This window comes from Schistocerca cancellata, chromosome 8 (assembly GCF_023864275.1).
Source record: "Schistocerca cancellata isolate TAMUIC-IGC-003103 chromosome 8, iqSchCanc2.1, whole genome shotgun sequence".
NCBI classification, from domain to species: Eukaryota; Metazoa; Arthropoda; class Insecta; order Orthoptera; family Acrididae; genus Schistocerca; species Schistocerca cancellata.
Window position 1 is genome coordinate 456,635,164 of NC_064633.1, and position 13,660 is coordinate 456,648,823.

At 42.3% G+C, this 13,660-nt stretch overlaps 1 protein-coding gene across 1 annotated transcript in view; it reads left to right on the top strand.

The window, feature by feature from the left end:
* Positions 1-13,660, top strand: part of LOC126094713 (zwei Ig domain protein zig-8-like) — a 989,984-nt gene that overhangs the window by 276,046 nt on the left and 700,278 nt on the right. The window lies entirely within an intron of this gene.

The following is a 13,660-nucleotide window of genomic DNA, read 5'->3' on the forward strand; positions in this document are numbered from 1 at the left end:
CAATATTGTTCACCTTAAGGGCCGGAAGTAGCGGTTGTTTAGGTAATAGTTATAAATCTTTTAGTATACAACTGATATCTTTAGGAACCTAGGCACAGCAATGCGTTTCGGAAGTCAGGCTTCCAACATCTTGCTGTCTAAGTTAATATTGTATGAAATGCCCATTAAAAGCCCTCTAGTTCTAAATATAAAGACAAATGATATTATTCAGACATTAAGTCCTCTTCTTACTTTCAAAATGGTACCACCAGATTCCTTGCTCCGCCTATCCATGATACCGCGCATTCTTCAAAGTGTTGCTTCCGCAAGTAGGTGGACACCCGTTACATCAGCTGCGTCTCCGTGAACCAACAGTTCGTAAATATATTAGGCCTACCGGTCTGACAGACTGGGCTGAGCTATCAGCCATTTCATAACATACCAGAGATGTTATAAAAGGCATGGAGGCACATCATATCAATGGTTTATCTCTGACAAATCATTCGCGTTTATCTTACAAACGCCAGTCTTTCGCGACTAAAATCCAAGGAAATAAATAAAGAACACACCATGCCATTATTGAAATGGCATTACACGTTATCGTACTAAAAATAAATAAATAAAAAAAGTGAAAAAGCTGGTATTAAATACTTCCTTATCTGCAATGTGTTTGGATGTTGAGATCATCATCAGGTGTCTTAAAGCCATTTATAGAAAAATACGAAACTATATTAAACCCTTATAAATAATTTTAAGAGACCTGATGATGATGGTCGTAATGAAAAAGTATTTGTGGTGAAACTGCGAAGCTTTTTTTCTAACTTACGAGCTGTGAGCTCACACCTTCACGAAATATATTATGTTTTCGTATTGCTAGCTAATGAGAAGATTCCATGTAGAGCAGAAGAGCTAAGTCATTTTCTGTGTACAATTAAACAGCCATTTATTTTTTAAACGTAACTCCTTATAGACGGAGACCGATGACCTTGCTGTATGGTCTCCTCCACCAAAACATCCCACCCTTTATAGACGATTCGGTGCTTATCGTACCTGGCACATTTCGATCCCTAATTAGTTTGCGATGTCTCACTAAATCAGTCTAGAACAACACGTTACTCACATTCTTATTCCTTACAACTAAACGAGACCCTCAGTGCAGGTGACACCACAGAATTTTATCTCGCGCTTATCTCCACGGTACTTAAGAGCAGTAGGCATTAACGTGGACTCATGGAAGACACGAAGCGCAACGATAAGCTTATTTTACTGTGAGCCATAGCTTTGATGCAAAATCATAGCACTTAGATTTGCACCAAACAGGAGCAGAAAAATGTCGTACTTGTGGAATGGAATTAGTTCCTGTTTTTGTTCACTGTCGTTTCTCTGACTGGTACAGAAACAGTTGGGATCAGATATGTAAATCACCTTATCTTCTTTTCGACTGATGTCAGTACGCTAGCTGCGACGCGGTTTCACAGGCTCTGATTGCGACGCTATCTCCGTGCGAGTACTGCCATTAAAGAAGAGATAGCTACCTAGAGACACTCGGTGCTAGAATACCCAAGTGGATGGTGCTATTTCTGGAGACTGCCACTGCGGCGGTTGTTGATCGCCTGCCCGTTTATGGAACGTACGAGCCTACACGGTCGATAGCCTACAAGCTAGGTAGCACCTAGCTCTCTCAGTACACTGCTCTCTCTCTCTCTCTCTCTCTCTGTCTGTCTCCCTCCCTTGTATATACGGCGTAAGCCACGAGTGTCTGCGTGCTTGTGTGTGTGTATGTGTGTGTGTGTGTGTGTGTGTGTGTTGCGCAGTACTGTATGTTTGGTTTACAGCGGCCAGCAGCTGCGTTTAATGTTTAACTTAGTTACGTCGCATTACGCGTCCGCTGATTCGATGTAACATCGATAGGGTAACTCATATCGCGTAATGTCCTTACTGCCCGCCGCAGGGCTGAATCCTCGGACTACCGTTGGAATGTTGTTTGCTGAGGGTTAAGCTGTGCTAACTTTTTTAAAAAGCTTATCTGTTTATTCGAGGCGGTGTAATCGGCATTTTAAACAAAAAAGATTGTGGGTGACTTTGAAAACGGCAGGAATAGGTGTACACCGTTCATTACAGCTTCTATTCAGAATAAACAACTTATTTCAGTGCTCAAAGCATGTGGACAGTTTCTGAATGCATTGTCGTCATTTTATGTCCTTTTACATGACCAGTAATAGCTTTCTGCAGATATCAGCATGATGACAGTTGCAATGTTTGAAATAGTTGAGTGAGATGTATCTACAGTGCTAAACAGCTATCTCTGAACTCTGTAGCAGATGCAGGTTGGCTATTGGTATTTCACTTAATTGTTCACAGGGTCTAAGATTAAAAATCTTTTCAGTAAGAGGCACAGTTTTATTGTAAAAGTTTGACGTGAAAAGACAAGCTACTGAGTTAGAGACTCCGTGTATGTTGAGGCAGCGTAGTTGGAGCCGAGCAAATAACTGGATTATTTTCATACTATGTTTGAGAACTTTGTAACCTCCAACAAACTTTACATATCATGTCATACCTTTACGAAATTTTTTCTTGCTAACATCCCCCTCCCTGCCCCCACAAATCGGCGAAGGGGAAAAACCGTTATGACAGCACATTTTTCACTTTTCATGCAGCATGAGCCATGATGTTAGACTCTTTTTTGATTCCTTCCTAAAGACTCAATTCGCAGTGCTGTTTGCAGAAATATCCAAATATACCACTGGAAGTATCTGCAAAACTATATCGTTTTCCTACATGTAGTTCGGGCATCATGACGTAATACACATTAAGATGCGTAAAAACTAGCGTTTGATTAAAATGGCGCGCAGTAAAACTTCAACACCAGGCACGACTTTTTAATCCATTACTTCTTTACTACTGACACTGTTCGATACACACTTCCAGACGAAACATATTGGGTTGGTGCGTAAGTTCACAGCGTTTTCTATAAGCTTAATCAACGCAACAAATACCCATTACAGAGACTTCCGTCAGCAATAATACTTTTTCCTTCACTGTTTACAACAGTCTGCCAAAGCTGGGGTAACTTTTCGATTCCGCGACTGCTGAAATCACGTAGTTTAAAGCCGATGAACTCGTCGAGCCACGTTCGGAGCGCATTTGCATCCGGAAAGGAAGACTGTTTGATAGAGAACGGAAAATGTGAAAATATGAAAGCGCTAATCAGGTGAATAGCGTGGGTGCGTGATGACTTCCTGTACAGTGATTTTTGCTTAGGGCATGCGGTACACATATACCCGATTTTTGAACCTTTCTCATTGCGTGCAAGTGTCTCACGATAGTAGAATGATCACAGTTCTCAAGTACACTGGCGAGAATCATTGTCGATTTTTGCGTTTAAAGGATCTTCATCAAACTACGAAGATCTTCCTGAACGTGCAGAGCCATTAATGACAAAACGATCCTCCTTAAAACGACAAAACCGTTTACTTGCCGTGCTCTGTCCAGTGGAATTATCCCCACACACAGCGCAAATGCTTCTGGCTCCTGCCACCTCTCCTCTGAACTCAGACAGAAGAATATGTCAGAAATCTTACTGTTTCTCAACTTGGCACTGTATTTTCTAGCGTCCACAGCTCCACTCGCTGTCTCTAACTGACAAAACGAAGTATGTAGACTAAAGTAGCAACAGTTAACAACAAATGACAACCAATAAACAATAGCAAAGAAACCGAAATACCAACATGCAAAACAAAAATGCTGCGGAAGTTTGGACTACTCTAACACACATCGCAGAAAGTACCTGCAAAATTATATCATTGCACGACAAATAGTTCAGGGGATACGATGTTATGGGCTTTGAGTTGCGTCAGGAACTAGCGTATGCTTAAGATGGAGCACAAATTACCCGGACCATATACATCCAACGATTCATAATGAGAGCATTTAGCGGCTTCCAACAAACTGTAATCATGCTTTAAAATCTTTCCTAAACTTTTTCTCAATTACATGCTTAAATTCAAATATTTAACACTTTAAATCATTTGTAATGCAACCACAAGCTTGAAGCTGTTTTACACATGGGAGTTAGGTTCCTTAAACAATTTGGGTTTACTGGTAAAGAAGAGCTTAATATGTCTGTTTCGCTCTCTGTCATTTTTTGCGGTAGTATGGTTGCACCTTACATTATCCAAACAGATTTGAAAAACGCGATAAATTTTGCTTGTGATGAATTGAAAAGCAAAAAAGGAAATCTGTTTACTCGACTAATATACGTTGATTGTAGTGTACATGGTCCACGTTTTATGCCAGATATGAATATAGAATCTGATATGCATTTCACGTCATATTCGATTTTTGAGTGGTAAATTATGAGAATAAAAGCAAGCGCTGTGCACTCAGCGGCATGTATATCATATTATGAGAAGAAGTATACTGATCCTGCATGTATGAATTCCTCTTATCTTCACTTTACGTTGTACAATGTTATTCCGTCATTAATATCACATACTCTTAAAGTGACCTTAACATGTGTTCCAAATGGATATTTATCGCGAGATTGGGAAACACACAGATGATAATCAGTGATTGGTAGATGCTGTTTAAGACGTGACTGAATATCCGTCAGTTAACTACACAAATAAGCAGCGTGCCGGAACGCGCCCCCCCCCCCCTTTTCAACTGGTACTAAATCTCCAGAGAGGTCACATTTTAGCCAGTGAGTTCATACAGGATTATATGGGGCCGTACAGTATGACTGAGCATACTTCTCCATCCGAGGATTTTTAAGATATCGATTTCTGGAGTCTCAAGATTGTTGCCAGAAAGTATTAACGATCGGTAGGTTTATCCTATCATCTCGACTGGAAAAAGTGATTTTCATTACCAAATATTTATTAAGCACGGTTACTTTACTTGTGCCAGAATAACTGCGCTTTCCCTACGTACGTCGCAGCTGACGTAACGCGTGTTCTCATGTCTAGCCACAGTTCTAAGGCCTCAGACTTTTTTTCTAATTAACTACTCACCCGAAATCGATGAAACTGGCGTTACTTCTCGACGTAATCGACGTACACATTTTTCACAATGCTGACGCCATGATTCCATGGCAGCGGCGAAGGCTTCTTTAGGAGTCTGTTTTGACCACTGGAAAATCGCGGCTTCGTATCATTAGCAGTCGAGATGACAGGCATCTTATCCGCATGGCTGTAATGGATCGTGCAGCCACGTCTCGATCCCTGAATCAACACATGGGGACGTTTGCAAGACAACAACCATCTGCACGAACAGTTCGACGACGTTTGCAGCAGCGTGGACTATCAGCTCGCAGACCATGGCTGCGGTTACCCTTGATGCTGCATCACAGACAGGAGCGCCTGCGATGGTGTACTCAACAACGAACCTGGGTGCACGAATGGCAAAACGTCATTTTTTCGGGTGAATCCAGGTTCTGTTTACAGCATCATGGTGGGCGCATCCAAGTTTGGCGACATCGCGGTGAACGCACATTGGAAGCGTGTATTCGTCATCGCCATACTGGCGTATCACCCGGCGTGACGGTATGGGGTGCCATTGGTTACACGTCTCGGTCACCTCTTGTTCGCATTGACGGCACTTTGAACAGTGGACGTTACATTTCAGATGTGTTACGACCCGTGGCTCTACCCTTCATTCGATCCCTGCGAAACCCTTCATTTTCAGCAGGATAATGCACGACCGCATGTTGCAGGTCCTGTACAGGCCTTTCTGGATACAGAAAATGTTCGACTGCTGCCCTGGCCAGCACATTCTCCAGATCTCTCACCAATTGAAAACGTCTGGTCAATGGTGGCCGAGTAACTGGTTCGTCACAATAGGCCAGTCACTACTCTTGATGAACTGTGGTATCGTGTTGAAGCTGCATGGGCAGCTGTACCTGTACACGCCATCCAAGATCTGGTTGACCCAATGCCCAGGCGTATCAGGGCCGTTATTACGGCCAGAGGTGGTTGTTCTGGGTACTGATTCCTCAGGATCTATGCACCCAAATTGCGTGAAAATGTAATCACATGTCAGTTCTAGTATAATATATTTGTCCAATGAATACCCGTTTATCATCTGCATTTCTTCTTGATGTAGCAATTTTGATGGCCAGTAGTGTTTTCCGCGTTCAGAGTCTGTTAATTCCAGTCGTACGACCAGAATCACGTCGGAATCTTTCTCACATGAATCACCTGAGTACAAATGACAGCTGCGTCAACGCATATTCCTAAATACCTCGCGTACGCCATACTTCCGCCATCTGCATATGTGCATACTGCTATGCCATGACTGTCACTTCAGTGTATTACATACAATTACAACTCCAAAGCACTGTGGGCGGTCTTTGTTCATCTCCGAAGCAAAAATATGTGATTTGTTTTCAGTCATCTGTAACGTTCTAACACTCTCCTTATTTGCGATAAGCGCAGGGAAACAGAACGAAAACATTCCTGTATGTGGCAGCGGCAAGCGGCGACTCATCAGTGATGGAACCCGGCGTCTCTCTCTCTCTCTCTCTCTCTCTCTCTCTCTCTCTCTCATCTTGGTCCTCAATCATGCGCTCTGGCGCCCGTTGCTTCCTGCTCTGGATAGTTTCTCTCCGGACGCTGAACGGAAGAGATCAGGAAGTCTATTACGGCCTGCAATGGAATTTGCCGGGATGATTGCGTCCTCCCCCCCTCCCCCCCTCTCTCTCTCTCTCTCTTTCGTTTAGAGTTTTTTCTCCCTTTTCTAACCGCGAAAGGGAGTTACGCGACTTGCTCTCACAGAGTGGAAGTGACTTTAGAGGATTCAACATGCAAAGACTTTAGTATTTTAACACGTACTGTAGAAATGAAAGTAGTGCTTCTTGTGTCGCATACTTACCGTACGCCAGTATTAACAGACACAATGTTCGCTTTAAGTAAGCGTACTTCCATCGGATATTTATGTGAACATGCAATCATATGAGCCGGCCGTAGTGGCCGAGCGGTTCTAGGCACTACAGTCTGGAACCGCGCGACCGCTACGGTCGCAGGTTCGAATCCTGCCTCGGGCCTGTATGTGTGTGATGTCCTTAGGTTAGTTAGGTTTAAGTAGTTCTAAGTTCTAGGGGACTCATGACCTCAGAAGTTAAGTACCATAGTGCTCAGAGCCATTTGAATTTTGCAATCATACGAACTGAGAGAAGCATTTGTCAAAAATGTCAAATGTGTGTGAATTCCTAAGGGACCAAACTGGTGAGGTATCGGTCCCTAGTCTTACAAACAACTTAAACGAACGTAAACTAACTTATGCTACGAACACCACATACATCCATACCCGAGGGAGAACTCGCACCTCCGGCGGGAGAGGCCGCCCTGTCCTTCACATGGCACGTGAAACCTCGCGACCACTCCGCGCGGCGCTACCATCTGTGTAACATTAAATTCTCAAATGAAGACATTATTGAAGTACCGTGTCTGTTATGGGAAGCAGAGTATTGATAGTGTACAGCATCAGCGAGCAACCCTTCGGCATTAGTTTACTTTATAGAACAAAACACCATTACGGATTTCCAATTTATACATTCAGCATCAAACGGCTTGCATACTTTTTTTCAAAACACTTAGTACAACGGTTTACGAGTGAATTAGCTAGTCATGAACTAAAAGTGATAATTTCAAAAGTGTGTCAAAGATAGTTGTGTTACAAGCTCGTGTTAGAATGCAACCTAGGTGTAAAGAGGTAGATCTGTATTTTCCGGGCTCTCTGTACGGAAACATTAGACGGAGCGACTACAGGTTCGGACTTACCATCTCGATCCCTCAAAAATTTCCAAGTTCAGAACATTTCTTCAGTGCTAGGCGAGTCAAACTGCCCACCACAGTATTCAGTGCCGTGGCACAACGATTCTCTGTGCAGATCCTTGTAGGGAAATATACAAGTATATCATGCATGATATATATACACACTATTGATTTATACATGAACAGGAAGTATCTTCTGAACACCGCTTGTCTACAGGATCACAGCCGTAAGTGTCTGAATTCAAGACATACTAATACCAATGTTACAGTTCACTGAAGATACAGACCTCATATTGCTGAGAGTAAGGAAGGAAGACAACATACATCAGTGGTCCAAACCTTATGACCATGTGCTCAATAAGGTGTTGATTCTCCTTTGCAGTGCACTTATAACACTACAACTGCGTTTACGTAGCTTACGTAATGAATTACCAAATTTGGTTTATTACGTAGTATGCCTCAACAGAACAAATAGTCCTGTCACGGAAAAGCCACGTATAACACTCCCCGTCTGCTAACTACTGTACCATAACCTCAATGCCAGAAGCAGGTTGTAACATAAAACAATTTTGTAAAAGTAACTATGGCACAAAGCAACAGAGCAGTGTTACCCTCTGAGAGGAATTTTGTTAAGTTGACCGTATTGTTCCTAATGGAAGTGGCTTATCGGAAATGAAAGTCAGAATTACATTAATATTGGAATAGCGACAAACAAAATTTTGCCTAGCTATACTGTTTATAGAATAAGGGAAACGGTCGCCAGCCTAATTAGGCAAGAGAAAGATTAACATTCTCGTTTATGCAAGTAGGTATAAGTAACTATAATGGACAACACGACAGGCACAACCTAGACTTAGCAACACGCGAGTGCAATGAACTCTAACACACATATGTTTTAAGATTGAAGTTAACAGTTAGAGCAGCAGGAACTATTTTCAAAATTATAACAGGTACAGAAAAACATTATCACTTTCAGGGTTTACATAAACTGAATGGTCTTTATGTTAATATGCATACAAGAGAGACAAACACTTGGCATACATGAGAATGTAACGTTTCACAACTGCAGCTTTCTCACTTTTACTACAACGAAACACAATGTTGACAAAATTGCAAGAAACTGACTCTCCTTTTTAGAATTTACTACAGACAACAACGTGATCATTTACTTTATAAGACTCAGCCTAAAGTTTGAAGTTGGTAACAGCACTTTAAATAACAGTTTCAATAGGAAAATTATTATTGGACAAATAACATTTGCTTTAACTCACTCTGTTACCACATTAGCTTTAACTATCTTTTTAATAAGTTCAAGAGGCATTATTTAACAAAGCTCTAGGCTTCAACGTACTTTCAGTAAGGGCACTCGGTAATCACTTTACTTCAAACGGAGAGGACCCTGAGAGGTGTTATGATGAGGAGTAAAATCAAGGTAGGTAAATAAATTCCGATATGAATTACCTTATATTTCAGCACACTAACACATCCATTAGGCTGATCCTTCACTGTACATCAATATAGTATTACGTTACAGTGATTGCGCAATGTGGTGGCAACTGCATGTTGGTAGGTGGAATTACAGGTAGAATTGCCGGACTTTATCGTATCTTCATGGCGATGATTCATACAAATTCCAGAATAGATCCAGCTATTTATCCACCCATCCGAGGCATTGGAAAGAAGCAGTAAAAGCCTCTCTCTGAATCAGCATGATATGCACCTTTACATTGACAGTGCACAGACTGGTAGCTCGTCTCCGACTGGTGGCTCGTCTCCGACTGACTGCTCGTCTCCGACTGACTATCAGTTCCACCTTTTCCACCTATGCCAACCACAATTTGCGCGCGCTAACATTTCCGTTCCTGAGGGGAACCACTACACCATTTACATACAAAATAACTAAAAGCCCTAAGTGAGGATCAGCAATTTACATAACAGCAAACAAATACATTAAATAAAACAGAACATTTTCACATATTGACACTTCTACAAAAAATTATTCACACAAAATTACAATTACATACAATAAGTTCTGTTCCCTCCAAATGGGACAAAGAACTTTAAATTACAGATACACTACTTTGCATAGAATCAAAACATGCCTTCAAAGTTTATATAAAGAAAAGAGTACACAATTTTATGTTATCGATTTAAACACATTCACAGACGATCAACAATGTGACATTAAATAAAGCAAAAGCAAAATAAATCCATACAGCATAAGAGCTGTGGTGTTACACACTACAGCACTGGTTCCACGTGGCATGGATCCGACTAGGCATTGATAGTTTTCCGGAGGTATATGGCACCAGATGACACACACTTCACGTAAATTTCGTGTCCACTCCGCTTATACATGGAAAAAATGAACTCCACGGACAAAGTTACAGATGTTGTAGTATGGGCCAAAAGAAGAGGAAAATTTCCGCTAAACATGGACTCCAAAGCGCATCTATGAGCACTTTTTCATCTTTGCTACTGTTGAAACATCTCTTCTACTAAACAAGGGCTCATAGCTCCTAAGATATTCATTTTAGAGCCGATGTTTACTGAAAATTATTTTGTTAGGTCCATACTACTTCCACCGACAAATTGGAAAGCAAAGATGTGCAAGAGATGTAATTCACTGCATCGAAAACGAACAAGTGCTCACAACTCTTAACGTATACATTTTAGTGCCATGCTCACTATTTTGTCTTGTTTTTGTGCATACTACCATCTCTGAAAGTTATTCGGTGGAGTTCTAGTCCATCCTGTATACTATGATTACCAAGTCATGTAACTGCATTCTGTCTAGCGGTCAACACTAATTATACAATTATGACTCATTGGTATACCAGCGGAAAAACACACATGTCACAGCGAATATGGCCCTCTTCAACAGAAAAGTGCGGTACACGCTGCGGCAATCCTCAATCTTCTTTCCTCACTGAAGATTATGTCCGTCCCCAGTAGCTGAGGGGTCAGCGCGAAAGAATGTCAATCCTAAGGGCCCGGGTTCGATTCCCGGCTGAAACGGAGATTTTCTCTGCTCAGGGACTGGGTGTTGTGTAGTCGTAATCATCGTCATTTCATCCCCATCGACGCACAAGTCGCCGAAGTGGCGTCAAATCGAAAGACTTGCACCCGTCGAACGGTCTATCCGACGGGAGGCCCTAGTCACAATACTAAAGATTATGTCATGCAAACATATTCGCACTGTTTTCACACAAAACACTCTTTTATCCAGCCTCCTTTTGTAGGTAAGCCATAATACTTAGCATCTCCCTCTCCCTGCCACTCTCTATACACAATGACGGAAAAAAAAGGTCGCAGCACCTACAAGGTTCAAATGGTTCTCAACACTATGGGACTTAACATCTGAGGTCATCAGTCCCCTGCACTTAGAAATACGTAAACCTAACTAACCTAAGGACATCACACACATCCATGCCTCAGACAGGATTCGAGCCTGCGACCGTAGCAGCCGCGTGGTTCTGGACTGAAGCGCCTAGAACCGCTTGACTACAGAAGCCGGCCAGCACCAATAAGGAGTTACGCTATTACTCGAGAGCGCATTGGAGGGCAGATTGGAGATCTGTTGTTTTTTCCACTGAAATACGGGTCTCCGTCGGTGCCAGTGATGGATGTGTGAAAGAAGGAGGCGAGTTGAGGGCCTGAAACCAATTTCTCTGCGTGCTAGACACACTGGAACTACATTTGGCGTTATGGTCTGCTACGCGATCTCGTGTAACAGCAGAAACAATCGCGTGGTTACCCCACACACGCTTTCTGAAAATCTGTATATCAGTGTGGTAGTTCGAACTGTTGTGCCGCTATTCATGAAAAGCATTTAATGGGGAGTTTTCTAGTACGACAACGCTTGCCCACATACTGCTCCTGTAGCAAAACCTGCTCTACAGAAAGTCGACATGTTGTCTTGGACTGCTCGATCACCACATCTGGCAACGAAATTCAGTGAGAGCTAGAAACTTATACGCTGAAAGATATCCTCATCGTGCTCACCCTACACGTCATATATTTAAATACGTGTATGATAAATTGAGAACAACTGGATCTTTAACGCATCGGAAACATATGTGGCAAAGGAAAGTCATTAACGAGGAAACGGAAATTGGTACTCTGGCCACTGTGGTTCGAGACGTTTGTGTTAGTTCGCGTTGAATAGAAAGGGAATCTGGCATGAGCCAGAGTAGTGTTGTTCGTGTTCTGCATGGCCATAAATATCATCCTTACCATATCAGTCTCCACCAAGAATTAACTGGTACGGATTGCATGCGTCCCATTGAATTCTGCCGATGGGCTCAACTTCAAATTCAGACGGATGACACATTTCTCAATTTGATTTTATTGACTTACGAGGCTACATTCACGAACCATGGAAATGTTAATTTGCATAACATGCATTAATGGGCAACTGAAAATCCATGTTGGCTGCTGCAAGTTGCACACCACAAACCGTGGTTGGTGAAAGTATGGTGTGGGATTCAGGAGGACAGAATTATAGGCCCCTATTTCATCGAAGGAAACCTTAATGGTAGGAAGTATACCACATTCCTGCAAGAAACATCATATCTGTTATAGGAAGAAATATCTTTAGGAACAAGGAACAGAATGTGGTATCAACACAATGGGTGTCCGGCACACTTTTGGCTGATGGCTAGAAGTGAGTTGCAGAGACAGTTTCCAAATCGTTGGATTGCACGCGGAGGACATGTGTCAGGGCTAGCTCGTTCGCTAAACTTGACGTCTCTGGATTTTTCCTGTGGGGGATTCTTGAGAAAAAAAGACGTTCCAACTAAACCCGAAGATATGCGAGAGAGCATTGTCAGAGCATGTGCTTCGATAAGTGCCGATATGATAAGGAATACCACTCAATCAATGATAAGGAGACTGCAGCACTGCATTGACATCAATGGTCATCACTTCGAACACCTTCTGTAAATGGACGTTCATGCCACCTTTGTGACCTTCGTTGACCTTCAAAGACCTTACTGTTACACATCAATGGATTCGTCTCGATAGCCGCTATCAGAAAATAAGAACCAAACTATAGCATCCCATTTAAGAAAAAAAAAGTTACCTTCATATCTCTGAAGCGACCCTAAATAGCAACAAAAAATCAAGGTCACATCATGGCCCCCGTTGTCCCATGCAACTTTCGTCTCACATAAAATTACTAATGTTGCGTAGCGCTGCCCGTTAACCGACGAACCGTAGCAGGCAAAAATGGCGCGTTGTCGACCTACACAACATTAGTAATTTTGGTTCCTACTGGCATCAGCTATCCGGTGTTAAAATTTCATGACAATTTTTCTCCTCATCGTATATGCCTGCCCTAAGCGCAAGTCTAAGAAAGGGGGCTAATGGTATCAGATTAAGTAAATAAACACATACGCTTTGAATTTAGCAGATGTTAAAACAAAATCGGTGATGTGACAGCCGGTGAATTCATACCGGTAGGGCGAGTACATAATGTGCGCGTGTCATCGCAGTTGGCCTGTGCAGTAATTACTTCCTACTCACATAACGCTCAGATAAGAAGCGTGCTACCGAATAGCCTGATAATGCGTCGGTTCCATGCACGCACGTTGTAAAACCACCTCTACACCAGTTGGCACTAGTAAATCAGACCGATGCACCAGATATCGCCCATCCGTTTGGAAAGGATGTAACATGCGAGCCTGCCAACAGCGTGAGCACCACGTTACTATCAAAAACAGTTGTTCGCACGTGTGAACACGCAAAAAGAATGAAATACTCTGTCCCGGTGCGGTAAATTTTGATACAATGACATTCATTTGTTTTGTCTGTGATAATCAAATTTTCCGCTCACGCTTCCACATGAGCCCATAAAGTATACGTTCAGGGGCAGTTGAATCAAGCCATAGCTGCCATCTTGTAGAAAG